Genomic DNA, 23,942 nt, shown 5'->3' with positions numbered 1-23,942 from the left:
ATTTAAAATCACATGTTAGATGATTCCATTTATAGTAAATGTCCAGAATAGACAAATCTATAGAGATATAAAATAATCCACTGTATCTAGGGCTGAAGGGATTGGGTAAATGGGGAGTTGACTGCTAATGTGTTTGGGATTTTGGGGGGGATAATGAAAATGTTCTGAAAGTAGATAGTGGCAATTTGTATGCAACTTTGTAAATATACTAAAACCACTGAGTTACATAATTTTAAAAGGTCAATTTCATCACTTTCATTAGCTGCCCAATCATTTCCAAATCTCTGCAACCCTGTGGACTGTAGCCTGCTGGGCTCCTCTGTCCATGGAATTCTCCAGGCAAGAATACTGGAGTGGGTTGCCATCCCCTTCTCCAGTGGATCTTCCCCCAACGCAGAAATCGATCCTGGGTCTCCTGCATTGTGGGCATATTCTTTACTAAATTATATCATTTTAAAATGCATTATAAAAATCTGTAATACTAATTAAATAGCCAATAAATAGAATAAATGGAGCTCTAAATACTCTAACCAAGAGAAAAAAAAAAAGGCAGGAAAATTGAAAACAGGTACCAAGAACAAATGGAAAAAATTAGAAAATAAAGCATAAGAAAACATTGTTCACAGCATCGAAACATGTATATTATCAAGTGTGAAACAGATCACCAGTCCAGGCTGGGTTCATAAGATACGTGCTCAGGGCTGGTGCACTGGGATGACCCAGAGGGATGGGATGGGGAGTGAGGTGGGAGAGGAGTTCAGGATGGGGAACACATGTAAATCCATGGCTGATTCATGTCAATGTATGGCAAAAGCCACTACAATATTGTGGAGTGATTGGCCTACAACTACTAAAAATAAATGGAAAAAAAGAAAACATTGTTCAACCAGTAAAACCAAAGATCTAATTGCCTTTATTAGGTGATTTGTGAATCAGATGCATCCCACCTAGCAACTAGAAGGGTGCTCTGAGGGGTTGTACAAAACAGAAGGTTTTTATAGAAAGAAGGATGAAGTAAGGAACCTACTAGCAAAAGGAAAATAAGATTATTTTTAGGCCAAGACATCTTTTTTGAGGGGGGGGAAGGGAAAGGTAGGAGTTTTATCATGCAGATTGCCTCTTCCTCTGAGTGGACATAGAGGGTTCATGTTGCAGGTGACCTCATTGGTGCTGACCAAAAAATTCAGGACTGGTTGATTAAGATTACGTTTTTGTTCTGTACATCTGGTCTCTTTTTCTGTTTTGCATATAGGGTTATCGTTACCATCTTTCTAAATTCCATATATATGTGTTAGTATACTGTATTGGTCTTTATCTTTCTGGCTTACTTCACTCTGTATAATGGGCTCCAGTTTCATCCATCTCATTAGAACTGATTCAAATGAATTCTTTTTAATGTCTGAGTAATATTCCATGGTGTATATGTACCACAGCTTCCTTATCCATTCGTCTGCTGGTGCACTGGGAAGACCCAGAGGAATCGGGTGGAGAGGGAGGTGGGAGGAGGGATGGGGATGGGGAATACATGTAAATTCATGGCTGATTCATGTCAATGTATGGCAAAAACCACTACAATATTGTAAAGTAATTAGCCTCCAACTAATAAAAATAAATGAAAAAAAAAAGGAAAAAAAAAGATTACATTTCTGGTGAAGGTCAAAACTGCAATTAGGTTAGTTGTTTAATCTACATTTGCTATAATGGGCTTTAGCACAAGTTGGGCCACTTTGGGCCTGTGGTTTTCTCTTTAACATTCCTCAATCCAAGATGAGAGTGCTACATATAGAAAAGTCAAGGGATGGGTCAGAATCTAATCTGTGATGTATTCATAAAACAATGCGGTTTTGAGAGTGGCACTGAACCATAGAGATATTGTCTAATCTGGAAGATGAGATTCTAGTTGTTTTTTTTTTTCAATTGCACTTGGGATGAAAGTATTCAATATGAATGAGGTTGTTTGGCTTTAAAATAAGCTATGGAAAGGATTAGTAAGAAGCAAAAAGTTTTAAATACATTCATAGTCTAAATGTGTGCTTCCAATTTCATGGAAAGGTAGGAAACATGAAATAATTAAAAGACAGAAAGTTATGAAATGACGGGAGATCATATTTGAAATATTAAAATGTTACAAACAAGACAAACTAGATTAAAGACTTACTGAGCCCCACCATCAGAATAAGACCCAGTTTCTCCCTCAGTCAGTCTCTCCCATCAGGAAGCTTCCATAAGCATCTTATCCTTCTCCAACAGAGGGCAGATAGACTGAAAACCACAAGCACAAAAAACTAACCAATCTGATCACATGGACCACAGCCTTGTCTCACTCAATGAAACTATCAGCCATGCCATGTAGGTCCACCCTAGACAGACGGGTCATGGTGGAGAGTTTTGATAAAACGTGGTCCACTGGAGAAGGGAATGGCAAACCATTTCAGTATTCTTGCCTTGAGAACGCCATTAACAGTAAGAAAAGGCAAAAAAAACAGGACACTGAAACATGAACTCCCCATGTCAGTAGGTGCCCAGTATGCTACTAGAGATCAATGGAGAAATAACTCCAGAAAGAATGAAGAGAGAGCGCCAAAGCAAAAACAACACCCAGTTGTGGATGTGACTGGTGATGGAAATCAAGTCTGATGCTGTAAAGAGCAATATTGTATAGGAACCTGGAATGTTAGTTCCATGAATCAAGGCAAATTGGAAGTGGTCAAACAGGAGATGGCAAGAGTGAACATTGACATTTTAGAAATCAGCAAACTAAAATGGACTGAAATGGATGAATTTAACTCAGATAAACATTATATCTACTACTGTGGGCAAAAATCCCTTAGAAGAAATGGAGTAGCCATCATAGGAAACAAAAGAGTCCAAATGCAGTATTTGGATGCAATCTCAAAAACAATAGAATGATCTCTGTTCATTTCCAAGACAACCATTCAATATCACAGTAATCCAAGTCTGTGGCCTGACCATTAATGATGAAAAATCTGAAATTGAATGGTTCTATGAAGACCTACAAGACCTTCTGGAACTAACACCCAAAACAGATGTCAGTTTCATTATAAGGGACTGGAATGCAAAAGTCAAGAAATACCTGAAGTAACAGTCAAATTTGGCCATGGAGTGCAGAATGAGGCAGGGCAAAGGGTAACGGAGTTTTGCCAAGAGAACAAACTGGTCACAGGAAACACCCTGTTCCAACAACAAAAGAGAAGACTCTACACATGGACATCACCAGATGGTCAAAACTGAAATTAGATTGATTATATCCTTTGCAGTCAAAGGTGGAAAAGCTCTAAACAGTCAGCAAAAACAAGACCAGGAGCTGACTGTGGCTCTGATCCTGAACTCCTTATTGCCAAATTCAGGTGAAATTCCTTGTTTTGGGGTGAAATGTTCTATGGATTTCAATTAGGTTTAATTGGTCCATTGTATCATTTAAAGTTTGTGTTCCCTTGCTAATTTTCTGTTTAGTTGATCTAGCCATTGGTGTGAGTGGGGTATTAAAGTCTCCCACTAATATTTTATTACTGTTAATTTTCCCTTTCATACTTGTTAGCATTTGCCTAACATATTGCAGTGCTCCTGTATTGGGTGCATATATATTTATAATTGTTATATATTCTTCTTGGATTGATCCTCTGATCATTATGTAGTGTCCTTCTTTGTCTCTTTTCACAACCTTTATTTCAAAGTCTGTTTTATCTGATATGAGTATTGCTACTCCTGCTTTCTTTTGGAGTGAAATATCTTTTTCCAGCCCTTCGCTTTCAGTCTGTATGTGTCCCTTGTTTTGAAATGGGTCTCTTGTAGACAGAATATATAGGGGTCTTGATTTTGTATCCATTCAGCCATTCTTTATCTTTTGGTTGGGGCACTCAACCCATTTCCATTTAAGGTAATTATTGATAAGTATGATCCCATTGCCATTTACTTTGTTGTTTTGGGTTTGTGTTCATACACCTTTTCTGTGTTTCCTGTCTAGAGAAGATCCTTTAGCATTTGTTGGAGAGCTGGTTTGGTGGTGCTGAATTCTCTCAGCTTTTGTTTGTTTGTAAAGCTTTTGATTTCTCCTTCATGTTTGGATGAGATCCTTGCTGAATACAGTAATCTGGGTTGTAGGTTTTCCTCTTTCATCCCTTTAAATATGTCCTGCCATTCCCTTCTGGCCTGAAGAGTTTCTATTGAAAGATCAGCTGTTATCCTTGTGGGAATCCCCTTGTGTGTTATTTGTTGTTTTTCCCTTGCTGCTTTTAATATTTGTTCTTTGTGTTTGATCTTTGTTAATTTGATTAATATGTGTCTTGGGGTGTTTTGCCTTGGGTTTATCCTTTGTGGGACTCTCTGGGTTTCTTGGACTTGGGTGGCTAGATCATTCCCCATTTTAGGGAAGTTTTCAACTATTATCTCCTCAAGTATTTGCTCATGGCCTTTCTTTTTGTCTTCTTCTTCTGGGATTCCTATGATTCAAATGTTGGGGTGTTTGACATTGTCCCAGAGATCTCTGAGGTTGTCCTCATTTCTTTTATTTTTTTTCTTTTTTCCTTTCTGCTTCATTTATTTCCACCATTCTATCTTCCACCTCACTTATCCTACCTTCTGCTTCAGTTATTCTACTGTTGTTTCCCTCCAAAATGTTTTGATCTCATTTATTGTATTATTCATTATTGATTGACTCTTTTATTTCTTCTAGGTTCTTCTTAAACATTTCTTGCATCTTCTCAATCCTTGTCTCCAGGCTATCTGTAAGTCCATTTTGTTTTCAAGATTTTGGATCATTTTTACTATCATTATTCTGAATTCTTTTTCAGGTAGACTCCCTATCCCCCCTCTTTGGTTTGGTTTGGTTTGGTGGGCATTTATCATGTTCCTTTACCTGCTGGGTATTTATCTGCCTTTTCATCTTGTTTAGATTGCTGTGTATAGGGTGGCCTTTCTGAATTCTGGCAGTTTGTGGTTCTTCTTTATTGTGCAGGTTCCTCCCTGTGGGTGGGATTGGATGAGTAGCTTGTCAAGGTTTCCTGGTTAGGGAAGCTTGAGTTGGTGTTCTGGTGGGTGGAGCTGGATTTCTTCTCTCTGGAGTGCAATGAAGTGTTCAGTAGTGAGTTTTGAGATGTCAGTGGGATTGGTGTGACTTTGAGCAGCCTGTATATTAAAGCTCAGGGCTATGTTCCTGTGTTGCTGGAGAATTTGCATGGTATGGCTTGTTCTGGAACGTGTTGGCTCTTGGGTGGAGCTTGGTTTCAGTGTAGGTATGGAGGCTTTTGGATGAGCTCGTATTGATTAACATTCCCTGGAGTTAGGAATTCTCTGGTGTTCTCAGGTTTTGAATTTAAGCCTTCTGCCCCTGGTTTTCACTCTTATTCTTACAGTAGCCTCAAGACTTCTCCATCCATACAGCACCGATGATAAAACATCTAGGTTAATGGAGAAAAGATTCTCCACAGTGAAGGGCACCAAGAAAGGGTTGCTGAGTTACATGGAGATGAGAAGAGGGAGGAAGGAGATAGAGGTGACCAGGAGAAGAAGAGGGGGAATCAAAAGGGGAGAGAGCAATCTAGCCAGTAATCAAATTTAGTAATCAGTTCCCTAAGTGTTCTCCACAGCCCAGAATACCCAAAGAGATTCACAGAGTTGGGTAAAGACGAGAAGGGGGAGGGAGGAGATAGAGGTGACCTAGGGGAGAAAAATGAGAGTCAAAAGGGGGAGAGGGAAATCAAGCCAGTAATCACACTCCTAAGTAAAAATGGGTACTGAAGATTGAATTCTTAAAGGTACAAAATTGATAACAAATACCAAAAAGCAAAGATTGAAAGTCTAGAGTAGAGGTTAGACTCTCAAGATTACAATATTAAAAAAAAATAAAAATCACAAAAATTATAAAAAATATATATGAAATGTGCTTTAAAAATGGGGTCTTTTTTGGCAAGGTAATAGTAGGTTATAAAAATGAAAATTAAAGTAGTAAAAAAGGACTTAAAATTTTAAAAATTTAAAAAATGATAATAGTAAAAATATATCTAGGAATTTCTCTGGAGCTGTTGTGGACAGTGTGGAGTCAGTTCAGTTTCAGATAGTTCCTTGTTCCAGCTTATACTTCTCAAGGTGTATAGGCCCCTTCCAATGTAGTCGGTGCTAACTACAGGATTTTAATCTGTTGCACCTCTTACTTCCAAAGTGGTTCCCTCTGTTTATTTTGGCTTCTTCTGTTTTGCAAGTCTCTTCAATGTCTAATTTCCACCCTGACACAAAGGGGAAAAGGTGGTCACTTGTTTAAGCTCACTTGTTCAGTCGTGCTGTGGGGAAAGAGGAACACTGCAAACACATATCACTGGTGTGTGTGGGGAGTGCTTGCAGTGTCTCAGCCACACTGGGTTTGCCCCTGCTCACAGCCTGTGTGCTTTCCCAGTCTACACTGCTCAGGCATCCAGGAGCTCCAGATGAACTGTCTGAAGCAGGCCCTGGGTTGCATGCACTTCCCAGGTCTAAGCCACTCAGGTTCAGGTTCTCGGGTACTCCACAAAGGCACAGACTCAGTGGGCCTGCATTTTGTGCCCTTCCCAGGTCTGAGCAGCTCAGGTGACCAGGTACTTGGCGAGCACACTCTCAGGTGGAGCAGTGTGTCTTATCACCTCCGTGGTCCCAGCCACTCGGTTTCTTGGGTGTGGAGTGGGAGCACTGTCTCAGGTGTGCTGTGTGTCTCTTCTGGGGAGCTGATCTCTGCCTGCAACCCTCCCGGTGGATGTCAACCATCCAGGATCCCAGGAAGACTTAGTTAGCAGCTGGGAGCCTGCTCGCAGTTTGGTAGAGGATGACGTCTCTGGGGCTGAGAGTGCCCCTTTCTGGCTCTGGCTGTCGCTAGCCTGCCTCTCTGCCTCTGGCGGGGGATGGGCCAGTTCACAGCCAGCTAGCTCTCCTCTGGTATTCGCTCAGTCCTTTGTTCTGTGAGCGGCCCGCAGTGCCTTAGGTTAGAGCTTTTGTGGGAAAGTTTTCTCTCTCGCTCTTTTTTTCTCTCTCTGGCTATCCCACAGTTTGGGTTGCTATCTCACATTAGCTCCCTCAGATTGTCCTCAGGGCATTCAGGTCTGGTCCCTACCCTAAGCAATGCAGCCCACGCCTCCCTGTTCAGCCCCCGATTACTGGTGGCAGATGTGAGCGTCTGGGCTACTTCTCCGCTGGGAGATGCCATTTGGCATGTAATCTGTGGGTTTTATTTATTTATTTTTCCTCCCGGTTATGTTGCCCTCTGAGATTCCAAGACTCCCCACAGACCTGCTGGTGAGAGGATTTCCTGGTGTTTGGAAATTTCTCCTCTTTTACAACTCCCTCCCTGGGATGGATCTCCATCCCTAACTCTTTTGTCTCTCTTCTTATCTTTTGTATTTTGTCCTACGGCCTTTTGAAGACAATGGGCTGCCTTTCTGGGTGCCTGGTGTCCTCTGCCAGCATTCATAAGTTGTTTCGTGGAATTTGCTCAGCGTTCAAATGATCTTTCGATGAATTTGTGGAGGAGAAAGTGATCTCCTTGTCCTATTCCTCCGCTATCTTAGGACCACCCCCTATAATGGAATTTCTATCAATGATTCATCTCTATGTTGTCCCATTATAATAGGATCTGTGTTTGTTATCTCTCCTAATATAGAGGTATCATTCTCTTTCATACATCAGATGTTTGTTAAGCACCTACTATGTGTCAGAGCTTTGCAGTCACTGGACATACTGCAGTTAAAAAAAAAAAAGTCCTCATGAATTTATATTTTATTCCCAAGTTAGGTAGAGATATACAATAAGCAAAGAAGTCAAACATATCATATAGTCACTAAGAGCTATGGAGAAAAAAACAGGCAGAGAGAGAAAGAACTCAGTTAACTAAACATAGATGGAATCAGAATGAACACTACTTGTTCTATGTTTTGCAGTTTTATCATTAATATAGGAAATCTGAGACTGTGGGGAATTGATATTGAAAAAGTCATGTGCATAATTATATCTTGTCATTAATCAATGCATTGTTTAAAGTAGACATGCTGAGTTTTTAGCCACATCCTCAAAATATACATAGTGTATATATACACTATTCTTTTTTAAAATTGAAGTATAGCTGACTTACAGTGTTGTTTCTTTGTGTCTTTTTGTTTGTTTGTTTGTTTGTTTTCAACTTTGTATATTCAATCTTAACCATGTTATTAATGGCAGAATTTTTTTTTCCCTGATGGATATCTCTTTGCAGAATTTTAGTAAGTTTGAGATTAGAAACAACGACTTTACTGGGATATATGTGGTCTTACTTCTTTTGCATATTTCTTATTGGATGCTTTAAATTATAGAAAAATAGCACAGTATTTTTTTAAAAAATGACAATGTATCTTATTCAGGATTAACTCTGCAACTGCACGAAAGAAGCCCATTTTCCCACTGTTTGTTTTGCATGCCAATAAGCTCATATCATTAATCATTTCCGTGGAATGTGGTCGTTACAATTCATAACTGAATGGAACCTATGAATTTGGTAATCTTCTAGTAGAAAATCACAGACTCCAACCCAGATCTACTCAATTAGCAGTCTGCACGTTAACAACATCTCCAAGTGTTTCATTTGCAAATTCAGTCTGAAAAACACTAATACATTGCAATATTCTAGAAAGAAAAAGACTAAAATAATATAATGGAGAGATTAGGCCATGGGCAGATTAACTGCATCTTTGACTATCATTGGCTCTGATCATCTGTCTCAAAAAGGAGAAAAAAAAAGCTAAACTGAGATGTAAACAAGAATACCATCCCCTACTATCACTTGTGATCAATGATAGGATGCACCACCATTTTCTTAAGTAGACCTACATTTGTTAAACATTAGAACATCCATGGTAGGACTTCCCTGGTGGTCTAGAACCTGTGCTTCTGCTGCAGGGGGCATGAGTTTTATCCCTGGTCAGGGAACTAAGACACAGCATGTCACAGTTCAGTTCATTTCAGTTGCTCAGTCGTGTCTGACTCTTTACAACCTCATGGACTGTATTACGCCAGATTTCCCTGTCCATCACCAACTCCCAGAGCTCGCTCAAACTCATGTCCATCGAGTTGGTGATGACATCCAACCATCTCATCCTCTGTCATCCCCTTCTCCTCCTGCCTTCAATCTTTTCCAGCATCAGGGTCTTTTCCAGTGAGTCCATTTTTTTGCATCTTGTGGTCAAACTATTTGAGCTTCAGTTTCAGCATCAGTCCTTCCAATGAATATTCAGGAGTGATTTCCTTTAGGACAAACTGGTTTGATCTCTGTGCAGTCCAAGGGTCTCTCAAAAGTCTTCTCCAACACCACAGTTCAAAACCATCAATTCTTTGGTGCTCAGCTTTCTTTATAGTTCAGTTCTCACACCTACACATGTCTACTGGAAAAACCATAGATTGGACTAGATGGACCTTTGTTGGTAAAGTAATGTCTCTGCTTTTCAACATGCTGTCTAAGTTGGTCATAACTTCTCTTACAAGGAGCAAGCATCTTTTTATTTACTGGCTTCAGTCACCATCTGCAGTGATTTTGGAGCCCAAAAAATAAAGTCTCTCACTGTTTCCCCATCTACTTGGCATGAAGTGATGGGACTGGATGCCATGATCTTAATTTTCTGAATGTTGAGTTTTAAGCCAACTTTTTCACTCTCCTCTTTCACTTTCATTAAGAGGCTCTTTAGTTCTTGGATTTCTGCCATAAGGTTGGTGTCATCTGTGTATCTGAGGTTATTAATATTTCTTCCAGCAATCTTGATTCCAGCTTGTGCTTCATCCAGCCCAGCATTTCACATTCTGTACTCTGCACATAAGTTAAAGAAGCAGGGTGACAATATACAGCATTGACATACTCCTTTCCCAATCTGGAACCAGTCATTTGTTCCATGTCCAGTTCTAACTGTTGCTTCTTGACCTGCATACAGATTCCTCAGGAGGCAGGTCAGGTGGCCTGGTATTCTCATCTCTTGAATAATTTTCCACAGTTTGTTGTGATCCACATAGTCAAAGGATTTGGCATAATCAATAAAGCATAAGTAGATGATTTTTGGAACTCTTTTGCTTTTTTGATTATGCAACGGATGTTGGCAATTTAATCTCTGGTTCCTCTGCCTTTTCTAAATCCAGCTTGAGCATCTGGAATTTCACAGTTCACATACTGTTCAAGCCTGGCTTGGACAATTTTGAGCATTACCTTGCTAGTGTGTGAGATAAGTGCAATTGTGCAGTAGTTTGAACATTCTTCGGCATTGCCTTTCTTTGGGATTGGAATGAAAACTGATCTGTTCCAGTCCTGTTGCCACTGCTGAGTTTTCCAAATTTGCTGGCATATTGAGTACAGCACTTTAATGGCATCATCTGTTAGGATTTGAGATATCTCAACTGGAGTTCCATCACTTCCACTGTCTTTGTTGGTAGTGATGTTTCCTGGGGCCCACTTGACTTTACATTCCAGGGTGTGTGGCTCTTGGTGAGAGATCACACCATCGTGGTTATCTGGGTCATGAAGATCCTTTTGTATAGTTTTTCTGTATATTCTTTCCACCTTTTCTGAGGATCTTCTGCTTCTGTTAGGTCCATATATTTCTACATCTTTGTTTATTTTGACTGTGCTGGGTCTTTGTTGTTGCATTTCAGACTCTTTTGTTGACTATGAGGGATATTCCATTTCTTCTAAAGGATTATTGCTCACAGTAGTAGATATAATGGTCATCTGAGTTAAATTCACACATTCCAGTCCATTTTAGTTCACTGATTCCTAAAATGCCGATGTTCAGTCTTGCCATCTCCTGTTTGACCAGTTCCAATTTATCTTGATTCATGGATCTAACGTTCCAGGTACCTATGCAATTATTATTCTTTACAGCATCAGATTTTACTTCCATCACCTGTCACATCCACAACTGGGCATTGTTTTTGCTTTGGTTCCATCTCTTCTTTCTTTCTGGAGTTATCTCTCTACTCTTCTTCAGTAGCATACTGGGTACCTACCGACCTGGCTAGTTCATCTTTCAGTTTCATATTTTCTGCCTGTTAATGGAGTTCTCAAGGCAAGAATACTGAAGTGGTTTGCCATTCCCTTCTCCAGTGGACCACGTTTAGTCAAAACTCTCCACAATGACCCATTCGTCTTGGGAAGCCCTACAAGGCATGGATCATAGTTTCACTGAGTCAGACAAAGCTGTGGTCCATGTGATCAGTTTTATTAGTTTTCTGTGATTGTGCTTTTCATTCTGTCTGCCCGCTGAGGGATAAAGATAAGAGGCTTATGGAAGCTTCCTCATAGGAGAGACTGACTGTGGAGGAAACTTGGTCTTCTTCTGATGGGTGGGACATGCTCAGTTCAGTTCACTTCTGTCGTTCAGTCCTGTCCGATTTTTTGTGACTCCATGGACTACAGCACACTAGGCCTCCCTGTCCATCATCAACTCCCAGAGTTTACTCAAACTCATGTCCATTGAGTCAGTGATGCCATCCAACCATCTCATCCTCTGTCATCCCCTACTCCTACCACCTTCAGTCTTTCCCAGCATCAGGGTCTTTCCAAATGAGTTCTTCACATGAGGTGGCCAAAATATTGGAGTTTCAGCTTCAGCATCCGTCCTTCCAATGAATATCCAGGATTGATTTTCTTTATGATGGACTGGTTGGATCTTCTTGCAATCCAAGGGTATCTCAAGAGTCTTTTCCAATACCACAGTTCAAAAGTACCAATTCTTCACTGCTTAGCTTTCTTTATAGTCCAGTTCTCACATCCATACAAGACTACTGGAAAACCATAGCCTTGTCTAGATGGATCTTTGTTGGCAAAGTAATGTCTCTGCTTTTAATATGCTATCTAGGTTGGTCATAACCTTTCTTCCAAGGAGTAAGTGTCTTTTAATTTCATGGCTACAGTCACCATCTGCAGTGATTTTGGAGACCCCAAAATAAAGTCTGTCACTGTTTCCAATGTTTCTCCATCTATTTACCATGAAGTGATAGGACCTGATGCCATGATGTTAGTTTTCTGAATGTTGAGCTTTAAGCCAACTTTTTCACTTTCCTCTTTCACTTTCATCAAGGGGCTCTTTAGTTCTTCACTTTCTGCCATAAGGGTGGTGTCATCTGCATATCTGAGGTTATTGATATTTCTCCAAGCAATCTTGATTCTGGCTTGTGCTTCATCCAGCCCAGTATTACCCATGATGTTCTCTGCATGTAAGTTAAGTAAGCAGGGTGACAATATACAGTCTTGATGTACTTCTTTCCCAATTTGGAACCAGTCTGTTGTTTCATGTCCTGTTCTACTGTTGCTTCTTGTCCTGCATACAGATCTCTCAAGAGGCAGGTCAGGTGGTCTGGTATTCTCATCTCTTTCAGAATTTTCACAGTTTGTTGTGATCCACACAGTCAAAGGCTTTGGCATTGTCAATAATGCAGAAATAATGTTTTCCTGAAACTCTCTTGCTTTTTTGATGACCCAACGGATGTTGGCAATTTGATCTTTAGTTCTTCTACCTTTACTAAATCCAGCTTGAACATCAGGAAGTTCATGGTTCACATATTGCTGAAGACTGGCTTGGACAATTTTGAGCATTACTTTGCTAGCATGTGAGATGAATGCAATTGTGCAGTAGTTTGAACATTCTTTGGCATTGCCTTTCTTTGGGATTGGAATGAAAATTGACCTCTTCCAGTCCTCTGGCCATTGCTGTGTTTTCCAAATTTGCTGACATATTGAGTGCAGCATTTTCACAGCATCATCTCTTAGGGTTTGAAATAGCTCAACTGGAATCTCATCGCCTCCACTAGCACTGTTCGTAGAGATGCTTCCTAAGGCCGACTTGACTTTGCCTTCCAGGATGTCTGACTCTAGGTGAGCGATCACACCATCGTGATTACCTGAGTAGTGAAGATCTTTTTGTATAGTTCTTTTGTGTATTCTTGCCACCTTTTCTTAATATCTTCTGCTTCTGTTAGGTCCAAAAATTTTCTGTCCTTTATTGAACACATCTTTGCATGAAATGTTCCCCTGGTATCTCTAATTTTCTTGAAGATATGTCTAGTCTTTCCCTTTCTATTGTTTTCCTCTATTTCTTTTCATTGATCACTGAGGAAGGCTTTCTTATCTCTCTTTGCTGTTCTTTGGAACTCTGCATTCAGATGGGTGTATTTTTCCTTTTCTCCGTTGCCTTTCATTTCTCTTCTTTTCACAGTTATTTGTAAGGCCTACTCAGACAACCATCTTGCTTTTTTGCATTTCTTTTTCCTGAGGATGGTCTTGATCCCTGCCTCCTGTACAATGTCACAAACCTCCGTCCATAGTTCTTGAGGTACTCTGTCTTTCAGATCTAATCCCTTGAATCTATTTCTCACTTCCACTGTATAATCGTAAGGGATTTGATTTAGGCCAGACCTGAATAGTCTAGTGGTTTTCCCTACTTTCTTCAATTTAAGTCTGAATTTGGCATTAAAGAGTTCAGGATCTGAGCCCCAGTCAGCTCATGGTCTTGTTTTTGCTGACTATATAGAGCTTTTCCATTTTTGGCTGCAAAGAATATAATCAATCTTATTTCGGTATTGACCATCTGGTGATATCTATGGGTAGAATCTTCACTTATGTTGTTGGAAGAGGGTGTTTACTATGACCAGTGCATTCTCTTGGCAGAACTCTGTTAGCCTTTGCGCTGCTTCAGTCTGTACCCCACGGCCAAATTTGCCTATTACTCAGGTATTTTTTCACTTCCTACTTTTGCATTCCAGTCCCCTATAAGGAAAAGGACATCTTTTTTGGTTGTTAGTTCTAGAAGGTCTTGTAGGTCTTCATAGAACTTTTCAACTTCACCTTCTTCAGCATTAATTGTCAGGGCATAGACTTGGATTACTGTGATATTGAATGGTTTGTCTTGGAAGTGAACAGAGATCATTCTATTGTTTTTGTGATTGCATCCCAGTACTACATTTCAGACTCTTTTGTTGACTATGATAGCCACTCCATTTCTCCTAAGAAGTCTTGCCCACAGTAGTAGATATAATGGTCATCTGAGTTAAATTCACCCATTCCAGTCCATTTTAGTTTGTTGATTCCTAAAATGTCGATGTTCACTCTTGCCATCTCCTGTTTGACCACTTCCAATTTGCTTTGATTCATGGAACTAACATTCCAGGTTCCAGTGCAATATTGCTCTTTACAGCATCGGACTTGATTTCCTTCACCAGTCACATCCACAACTGGGTGTTGTTTTTGCTTTGGCTCTCTCTCTTCATTCTTTCTGAAGTTATTTCTCCACCAATCTCCAGAAGCATACTGGGCAACTACTGACATGGGGAGTTCATCTTTCAGTGTCCTGTCTTTTTGCCTTTTCATACTGTTAATGGGGTTCTCAAGGCAAGAATATTGAAGTGGTTTGCCATTCCCTTCTCCAGTGGACCACGTTTTGTCAAAATTCTCCACTATGACCTGTCCATCTAGGGTGGCCCTACATGGCATGGCTCATAGTTTCGTTGATTTGGACAAGGCTGTGGTCCATGTGATCAGATTGGTTAGTTTTCTGTGCTTGTGGTTTTCAGTGTCTCCCCTCTGTTGGAGAAGGATAAGATGTTTATGGAAGCTTCCTGATGGGAGAGACTGACTGAGGGGGAAACTGGGTCTTGTTCTGATGGGTGGGGCCATACTCAGTAAATCTTTAATCCAATTTTCTGTTGATGGGTGGGGCTATTTTTCCTCCCTGTTATTTACCTGGGGCCAAACTATGGTGGAGGTAATGAAGATAATGGTGACCTCCTTCAAAAAGTTCCAGGCCTGCACTGCTGCACTCAGGGTCCCCAATTCTGCAGCAGGCTACCACCGACCCATGCCTTCACCAGAGACTCATGGAGACTCACAGGCAAGTCTGGGTCAGTCTCTTGTGGGGTCACTTCTCCTTTCTCCTGGGTCCTGGTGTGCACAAGTTTCTGTGTGTGCCCTCTAGGAGTCTGTTTCCCAGTCCTGTATAAGTTCTGGTGGCTCTATGGTGGGGTTAATGGCAACAACCTCCAAGAGGGCTTATGCTATACCCAGGTCTGCTGCACCCAGAACCCCTGCTGCAGGCCACTGCTGACCAGTACCTCAGCAGGATACACTCAAACACAGTTCTGTCTCAGTCTCTGTGGGGTCTCTGGGTCCTGCTTAGTAAATCTTTAATCCAATTTTCTGTTGATGGGTGGGGCTGTGTTCCCTCCTTGTTTTTTGACCTAAGACCAAACTATGGTGGAGGTAATGAAGATAATGGTGACCTTCAAAAGATCCCATGCATTCACTGCTACACTCAGTGCCCTGGACCCTGCAGCAGGCCACCGCCAACCCACGCCTCTGCCAGAGACTCCTTGAGACTCACAGGCAAGTCTGGATCAGTCTCATGTAGGGTCACTGCTCCTTTCTCCTGGGTCATAGTGTGCATACGATTTTGTTTGTGCCCTCCAAGAGTCTGTTTCCCCAGTCCTGTGTAATTTCTGGCAGGTCTATGGTGGGATTGATGGCAGCCTCCACCACATGGTGTAGCCAAATAATAATTACAAAATTAAAAATTATAAATGAAGAGCAGGCTACAAAATGGAGAAAAAAACTGTATCAATGAAGTCATTAATTGATATAATATATTTGACACATTTCTCAAGTCAGTACTTTCTAAAATTGTTCTTAGTGTATTGAGGGATGTGGGGGAAGAAGGAGAAATGGCAAGGGGAGAGGGCAAGGCTAGACAGGGAAATGGTAGGCAACCCCATCCTTGGAGGCTGAGTGGGTCTTTGGGATTTAATTTAACAATTTAAAATACTGGAGTGGGTGGCCATTTCCTTCTCCAGGAGCTCTTCCCAACCCAGGGATCAAACCCACACCTCCTGCATTGCTGGCAAAGATGAGGAACAACAGGGACTCTCATTTGTTGTTAGTGGGAATGCAAAATGGTATGTCACTTTAGAAGCAATTTCTTACCTAGCTAAACATTGCCATACCATATGATCTAACAATTATGCTCCTAGATAGTCAACCAAATGATTTGAAAGCTAATGCCTACACAAAAACATGCACATGAATTTTATAACAGCTTAACACATTCTCTCTCTCTCACACACACACATACACATATTGGAAGCAACCTAAGTGCCCTTTAATAGATGAATGGATAAACTACAGTACATCAACATGACAGAATACTATTCAAGAATAAAAAGAAATGTGCTATCAAATCACAAAAAGAAATGGATGAAACCTGAATAAAAGTTATTAAGTAAAATGAGCTAGTCTGGAAAAGATTACACACTGCATGCCAATTATAGGACATTCTAGAAAAGGTAAAACTGTAGAGTGAATAAAAAATATCAGAAGCTTTTTTCTTTTGCTTCAGAATAGTTTTATTACTTCAGATACAATTTGTCAACACTCAACTATGTCTCTTCTGCTTTGACACACGAATCTACTTGATCCGGGTCTTCCTTGCCCCATACCTCATATATTGTAATGTTATTGTGTGCATCTGCAGGAACCTCAAGATTGGGACATTTGTGGTTACCACAGGTTACCATGGTAAGTTTCAGATTCCGCACCTTGGACACAAAGTTCACAAGGTCCTTCTCAAGCCAGGTTAAGGTACCAAACATATAGTCTTTGTCGGGGGAAGCCTTTTTCTTTTTCTTTCCTGGAGAGCCAAATGAATAGCCCCAATGGACACGAAGAGTGTGCACCTTAATCTTGTCACTGTCTCCTGGAAACTTCAGTATCATGAAGAGCAGGAGGAGGAGAAAAAGCCAGTATGACTTGCCCCCAAGCCAGCCTTGGGCATGCTCTGGTTGATTCTGCCAAATTCAAAAGTGCCTTCCGCTGGGCATCTTCCCTGGGAGATCTACAGCCTCATCTCTCAGAGCATAAAACACATAGGCACACAAAAATGAGACACACGTAGGCAAGAAAAAGAACCATATTACAGACCGCATGGTGAGTTAACATGAAGTGGCTCATGTTGTGCTGGTCTGCCCTCACACATGGAGACTGAGGACCAGGCAGGGCTAGGTCCTTGGTGATGTCACAGAGGGCCCTGCCCTGGCCAGAACCCATGTGGCCATTGTGATGATTTCAGAGCAGAGGATAAGGAGGCCTGCCTGGGTCAACTGGGAGTAGGGCTTAAAGGGCAATTGCAACATTTCCAGTGGTTTATGGAAAAAGTCACATTTAAGTAAATTAAATTGTTGCCGTTCAGTGGCTCAGTCATGTCCAGCTCTTTATGACCTGATGGACAGCAGCATGGTAGGCTTCCCTATCCTTCACCATCTCCCAGAGTTTGCTCAAACTCATGGCCACAGAGTCAGTGATGCCATCCAACCATCTCATCCTCTGTTTCCCCCTTCTCCTCCTGCTCTCAATCTTTCCCAGCATCAGGGTCTTTTCCAGTGAGTCAGTTCTTGGCATCAGGTGGCCAAACTACTGGAGCTTCAGCATCAGTCCTTCCAATGAATATTCAGGACTGATTTCCTTTAGGATGGACTGGTTGGGTCTCCTTGCTCTCCAAGGGACTCTCAAAAGTTTTCTCCAACACCACAGTTCAATAGCATCAATTCTTCAGTGCTCAGCTTTCTTTATGGTCCAACTCTCACATCCATACATGACTACTGGAAAAACCATAGTTTTGACTATATGGTGTTGGTCCTTTATTGGACCAGAACCTGGTGGTCTGGAGTCAATGATGAGAGAGTGAAAGAAGGAAAAAGGCTAATATTCCCTGGGTTATGCAGCTGGCTTTCATGCTCCAGGGAATCAGCCAGAAATAGAGAGAGAGAAAGAGAGAGAGACAGACAGACAGACAGACAGGCAGACAGACACGGGCATCCAAGCTCTGATGGAGCAAAGGTGTTTTAATCAACATGGTGTGGGCATATATACTGTCTTACAAGGTAGTTATTCTCAACAAAGATAAAGATCAAAATTCCAGACTTACAAAATATAAGCGATCCATATTAAAGAGAAAGAGTTGTAAACATTCACTTTTATCTTATGGTTCATAAGAAGGAAGAGGGTACTTATCACCGTATTGAAAAACTAATGAAGGAGATGCCTGGATTCCTCAGCCCCGGGAAAGGCTTGCCCCTGTAATTAATAAGGAACAGAGAATTCCTGACAGATCCAACACAGCACACAGGAAGCCTCCTGTTAAATGCTTCCTGACAATATGGGACCTTTGTTGGCAAATCACTTTTTCTGCTTTTTAATACGCTGTCTATTTTTGTCATAGCTTTTCTTCCAAGAAGTAAGTGTCTTTTAATTTCATGACTGCAGTCACCATCAGCAGTGATTTTGGAGCCCAGGAAAATAAAATCTGTCATTGCTTCTACATTTGAATAAATATCTAGTAACAAATAATTCTCATATATGCTCCTGGAAATTTGGCTTGGATTTGGAATGCTTACTGGTTCTCTACCATCTTTATATTTTATATCACTGAAGTGTAAAATTATTAATATTCTAATGTTTCATATTTAGATAATAGCAACAGGATATGAGCCTAATGAAGAAAATACATCTACTTCACCAGAACATACTCTCATCTTCGAGAGGAAATTATCCTCCAAATCATTTTGTGTGTAGCAAGTTTGCACTCATCGTTTGTATTCTTCATTTAGCAGAAGGCTTGCCTGATATCATTGGGCCACTAAGGAATCACAAGAATGCATTCAAGTCTGTCAGTGTAAACTACTGAAGAAAATAGTATCTACCAGTTTCCCACAAATAAGAAACTGAACTGACAGCTTACTAGTCAATGTCATTTAAAACAATACATTGTGAAGGGGAATTCATATTACATTGCTTCTTCTTGGAGTGTAGAAAATGTATTATTACTGCAAAGCCACATAAAGACTCTCTGAAAGCTGAGAAAGTGGAACTGCCACTTTAATTTATGCTTAAGCAAATGATGACACAGTTTCAGTCTAGGCTTGAAGGCCTAGTATTCACTTTTTCCCCTATGTTCCTAGCATCAAGGGTTATGAGGCAAACCCTTGATTTTACAGTGGTGTTCTTTTATTGTGCTCCTATCAAGAAATTAACAGTCCTCCTGCCATCGAAGTCATTATATCCCACTTTGCCTGTATAAAATTGTCTTGAACCTAACATATCAAGCCCAATTACTAGTGAGTCCTCCCATTAAGTGGGACTTTTCTGTGCCTTATTAAAGTACTTATCACTAATTATCTTTCTATGCAAGCAGTTAATTATGTCTATTATATCTAAATATATAAACCAGGAATAGAGAAAACAGAGAATTTGGCTGTTTTCTGATCAGAATCCTTTAGAATCCCTTGAGAGCAGGGAATGTATATTATTCACTTGACATCTCAGTGCTTAGAACAGTGCTTGATAAATGAGTATTCAAGAAATTCATATTTAATAACTGAATATATTGGATTGATCAAAAAGTTCATTCAGATTTTTCCATAAGATGCTATGGAAAAACCTGAATGAACTTTTTGGCTGACCCATAAAAATGAAGTGAAACACCTCCACTTTAAGACTGTTTATCATAACTGGTTTCACTGATTTTCTTTCAATTTTTATATGTGTGTATGAATGTATGTGTGATTTTATAGGAAAAAATGTAGTTTCAAACCTATCAATTATTTCAGTTCTTCTGTTTAAGGTCAATGGTGTGAAAATAGAACTAAGATTTTCTGTAAGTCTTATGTGTTTATCTCTGGGAAAGCAATAGTCATTTCTCCTGAAATCAAAGATGCAGTGTGAGGATCATTTCCCGCTCATTTCCACACATCCAAAACATAAAGTCTACTGCCACTGTTTTTTTAATTTCCAAGTCCTTTTCCCTGTCACTGTATCTACATACCCTATTCATGCTTTGGTTACCAAATTACTTTGTTACAGGCTTCATTCTGACTTTATTTGCTCTTGTGCCTGTGTGACAGCATAATGAAATGGCCAGCACTAAAAACAGTTTTTTTGTTATATATATATATTTTTTTACCTCATCATACCTCTCTTCATGTTTTTATGATGGTTTCCTATTATGCTGTAGGTTATTGAAATATTTACTTTCTACAGTCACTTTAAGCAAAATATACTACAGGGTGGGATAGGATGTATGTGCACGTGTGTGTGTGTGTGTGTGTGTGTGTGTGTGTAGATAAAAAAGAATGTGGTCCTCAACCTTTAGAAAATTATCATCTATAGGGAAAAGTATATATACACACACAAACACACATGCTTAAAGGCATATTTGCAAACCAGTTGTCTAAAACTCCTTTATATGCTCATAAATATGGAATCCAAATATGTCTAGATACAGATACATGGATGTACATAGTATAAATGTGTATGTAAATATAAATGCATGTATGTATAAGTGTATGAATCTAATGGAATCCAGTGGAATCTAAATGAAATCCAAATGTGTGTATAGATAGTACACGCACACACACACACACACACACACACACACACATACATATGTAGTTCAGAGCTAACTAGAAATATTACTTTTTGATGATAAACTGACCTCACGTCATCTGTAAATGGTACTTCCCTCCTCTTATTCTGACACTCTTTCTTGATGACAGTCTTAAATGCAAAATAGTCTATCATATAATTAATTTTAGCATTTGGATTGTTGAAGGATCAGAAATAAAAATGTGATCAGCATTAATTCATACCAGTTAGGGAAGTTGTTTAGTGGAAGTAAGTTTGATTGAATTTTAATATTGTGACTTTGTGAAGCTCTTAGTGTAAGTTCTCACTTCTTACCAATATGTAGTTTCTTACAGTCACTTTTTTTATTTTATTATTTTAATTAGAGGAAAATTGCTTTACAAAGTTGTCATTGTTTCTGCCATACAACATGCAAATCAGCCATAATTATACATATATCACCTCCCTCTTGAGCCTTACAGTTTTTTAACCTGACATTTACCATGGGCAATTTTACTCTTATAGTTTTTTTTTTTTTCTTTCTATTTTTCTTGCTCCTTGGAAGAAAAGCTATGACCAACCTTGACAGCACATTAAAAATCAGAGACATTACTTTTCCAACAAAGGTCCTCTAGTCAAAGCTATGGTTTTTCCAGTAGTCGTGTATGGATGTGACAGGTGGGTTATAAAGAAAGCTGAGAACTGAAGAACTGATGCCTTTGAACTGTGGTGTTGGAAAAGACTCTTGAGAGTACCTTGGACTGCAAGGAAATCCACCCAGTCCATCCTAAAGGAAATCAGTCCTGAATATTTATTGGAAGGACTGATATTGAAGCTGAAACTCCAATACTTTGGCCACCTGATGCAGAGAACTGACTCATTTGAAAAGAGCCAAATGCTGGGAAAGTTTGAAAATAGGAGGAGAAGGGGACAACAGAAGATGAGATGGTTGGATGGCATCACCGGCTCAATGGATATAGTTTGAGTAAGCTCTGGGAGTTGGTGATGGACAGGGAGGCCTGACATGCTGCAGTCCATGGGGTTGCAAAGAGTCAGACACGACTGAGCAACTGACCTGACTGAACTGATTCTTCTAATTTTCTTATGTCTACACTGGACTAATCATCAACTGGACAACTCACTTGCTGTTTTCTTCATTCAAAGATTTTATGTTTTGCTTTATTTTCTTTAACAGAAAGAAGCACCAGAAATTGATTGTCTTCTCCAAAAATTTTTAAAAATTGAACAAAATAAACCAGCTATCTGGATTATGGTTTAACAATGTAGTAGACACAATAAAATCAAAATAATTTGTAAATCAAGTGAACACATTTGCCAAATTATTATTAGTACAGATGAGAGGAAACATTCATTTTAACAAGGATAACACAGTAAGTTTAAATATTTATCTTGCCTACCAGGTAAACTGATATCAGGATTGGTAGCATATATGAATAAAAAAAAAAAAAAAAAAGCTTGATTTGTAACCACAACACCTGAGGTAGAGTCTTGGTTCTACATGTCCTGGTTATGTGAATTAATAAAAATTACTTATTTTATCTATCTGGGCTTCATTGTCTTGTTATAAAAAATGGGACCATAATTATTTGATGCTCACAAAATTTTTCTGGGGAATAAATGTGATCATAAATGAAAAACTGTTTTAGTTGCAAAGAGTCAAGCATAAGCAATGAATTATTTTTCCTTGGAAAAATCCCTGTGTGCAATGTTTGCATTCATGGAGAAAAAAAAATCTTTCTAAACGTTGTCTGGGCTCCTTGGTGCTCTTCTAATGAGGTATTTGATCAAAGATGGCAATATGCTGTAGGAAAAGCAGCTGATAGTATCTGAGTAATGTTCTGTCCCCTCTAGATACATCTTCCTCCATCTGTGGGCTGCAGATCACAGCCTGTGTCTCAGAAGGCAGGATTAAATAAATGCTTTGCTTTATACCAGGCTTTAGTTGACAAAAAAAAAAAAAATTAAATACAGCCTTCTAGATCATACTTGTGTTGGGGAGAGGAACATTTCTTCACAGTCACATTTTCTAAGCCTCATTTACATTCTTAAGTCAAGCTAATTGTGATATTTTGACAAGAAAAAAAAATACTATGGTGCAACTGAAAAGATTTTCATGCTCGAGATTTAAAAACAGGAGGGTAATACTGAAAACTTTAACATTTTATGTCACTATTCTAAATTCTTATAGCATATTGTTGTCTACCAAATAATGTTACATTTTATTGTAAAGTTTGTATGGTTTTCTAGTTGTTTAATAAGTTTACAGTAGTCATGATTGTCAGAAAGGGGACTCAAGTGACCAGCTGTGCTAATTGGGTAAGACTCTGTTCTCAATTTCATCATATATAGAATGAGGGAATTTGTATAGAATAAGAGGTTGATACAAGTGTTCTGTGGAGTTGTTTTGTTTGGCTAGTATAGTGTTACATATTTTAAAATATACACTCTCCAGGTCAACAACAAGACCCTAGCACTGGTTATTGTCTTATATCCTGCCATTTCATAAATTTATATTACCTATGTGATCCCTAGAGATATATTATAATTTTGGATTTCTGAACTAGATCATATTTTAATTTCTTTCCAGTGCAAACATTCTATGAGAATAATAAAGTAAAACCCAATCTAGATATTGAAAATTGCAGATAATTTAAAATGAGACTTCTGATATTGTTAACATGGTCATTAGATTTAATATGGAAAATATAAACTACAATTTAAAAAATTTGGATATAATTTTAAAACTTTACAGCAGAGTTTATAAGAAATAAGAATAAAATGTCCTTTGCAAAGGAGAAGGAGGGAGAGAAAAAGAAAAAGAGGAGGAGAAACGGGGGAAGAAGGGAGGAGAAAAGTATAGGCAGAGGAGAACAGAAAGCTAAAGATGTGAGCAAATTAGTTAGCACTACTCAAGGTCTGTCCAGGAAAAGAGAACTGAGAGGAAAGTATTAGTTGCTTATTAGATAATAAATTTGAAGTTAGTTAGGTATAAAAACCATGTAGACATAGGATTCAGGACCTTGGGATAAAAGAGGGAGTTGGAACTGAGATCTCTGCATAGAGATGAGACCTGCAAAGGCCATACTTTAAGTAAAATTGGAAACAGTGTTAAAACCCATCAACTGGCAACAAGAGATAACAAGTGATTTTATTGGTCTGAATTGAGTAAAGTAAAAACTTTCCGTTAGAATTTAGAACTTTGTCCCATTCCTTATTTGAAGGGTGGGGTTGGATGGAAACAGGTAGCACTTATATGTTCTAGGCACCCAAGAAATTGACATATTTGATTCTGAGTCAGGGGTCATCTAAGATACCTGATACAAGTAAATGCAAAACCACTCTGGAGGGATATTCTCATGACCAAAGTGACAAGGGATTCTCACAGGAAGAAATAAACCTCATTTAGCATAAGATGATTTTTAAAAATACAGAACATGCAATGAAATAATGCAGTCATCACACATGCTTGACAATGCTTCCCCTGTTTTTT

At 39.3% G+C, this 23,942-nt stretch overlaps 1 pseudogene; it reads right to left on the bottom strand.

Moving 5' to 3' along the window:
- Positions 1-16,413: 16,413 nt before the first annotated feature.
- LOC122435725 lies at positions 16,414-16,959 on the bottom strand (annotated as a pseudogene).
- Positions 16,960-23,942: the final 6,983 nt, after the last annotated feature.

This window comes from Cervus canadensis, chromosome X, assembly GCF_019320065.1.
Source record: "Cervus canadensis isolate Bull #8, Minnesota chromosome X, ASM1932006v1, whole genome shotgun sequence".
NCBI lineage: Eukaryota > Metazoa > Chordata > Mammalia > Artiodactyla > Cervidae > Cervus > Cervus canadensis.
This window is presented reverse-complemented; position numbering and strand designations above follow the sequence as displayed.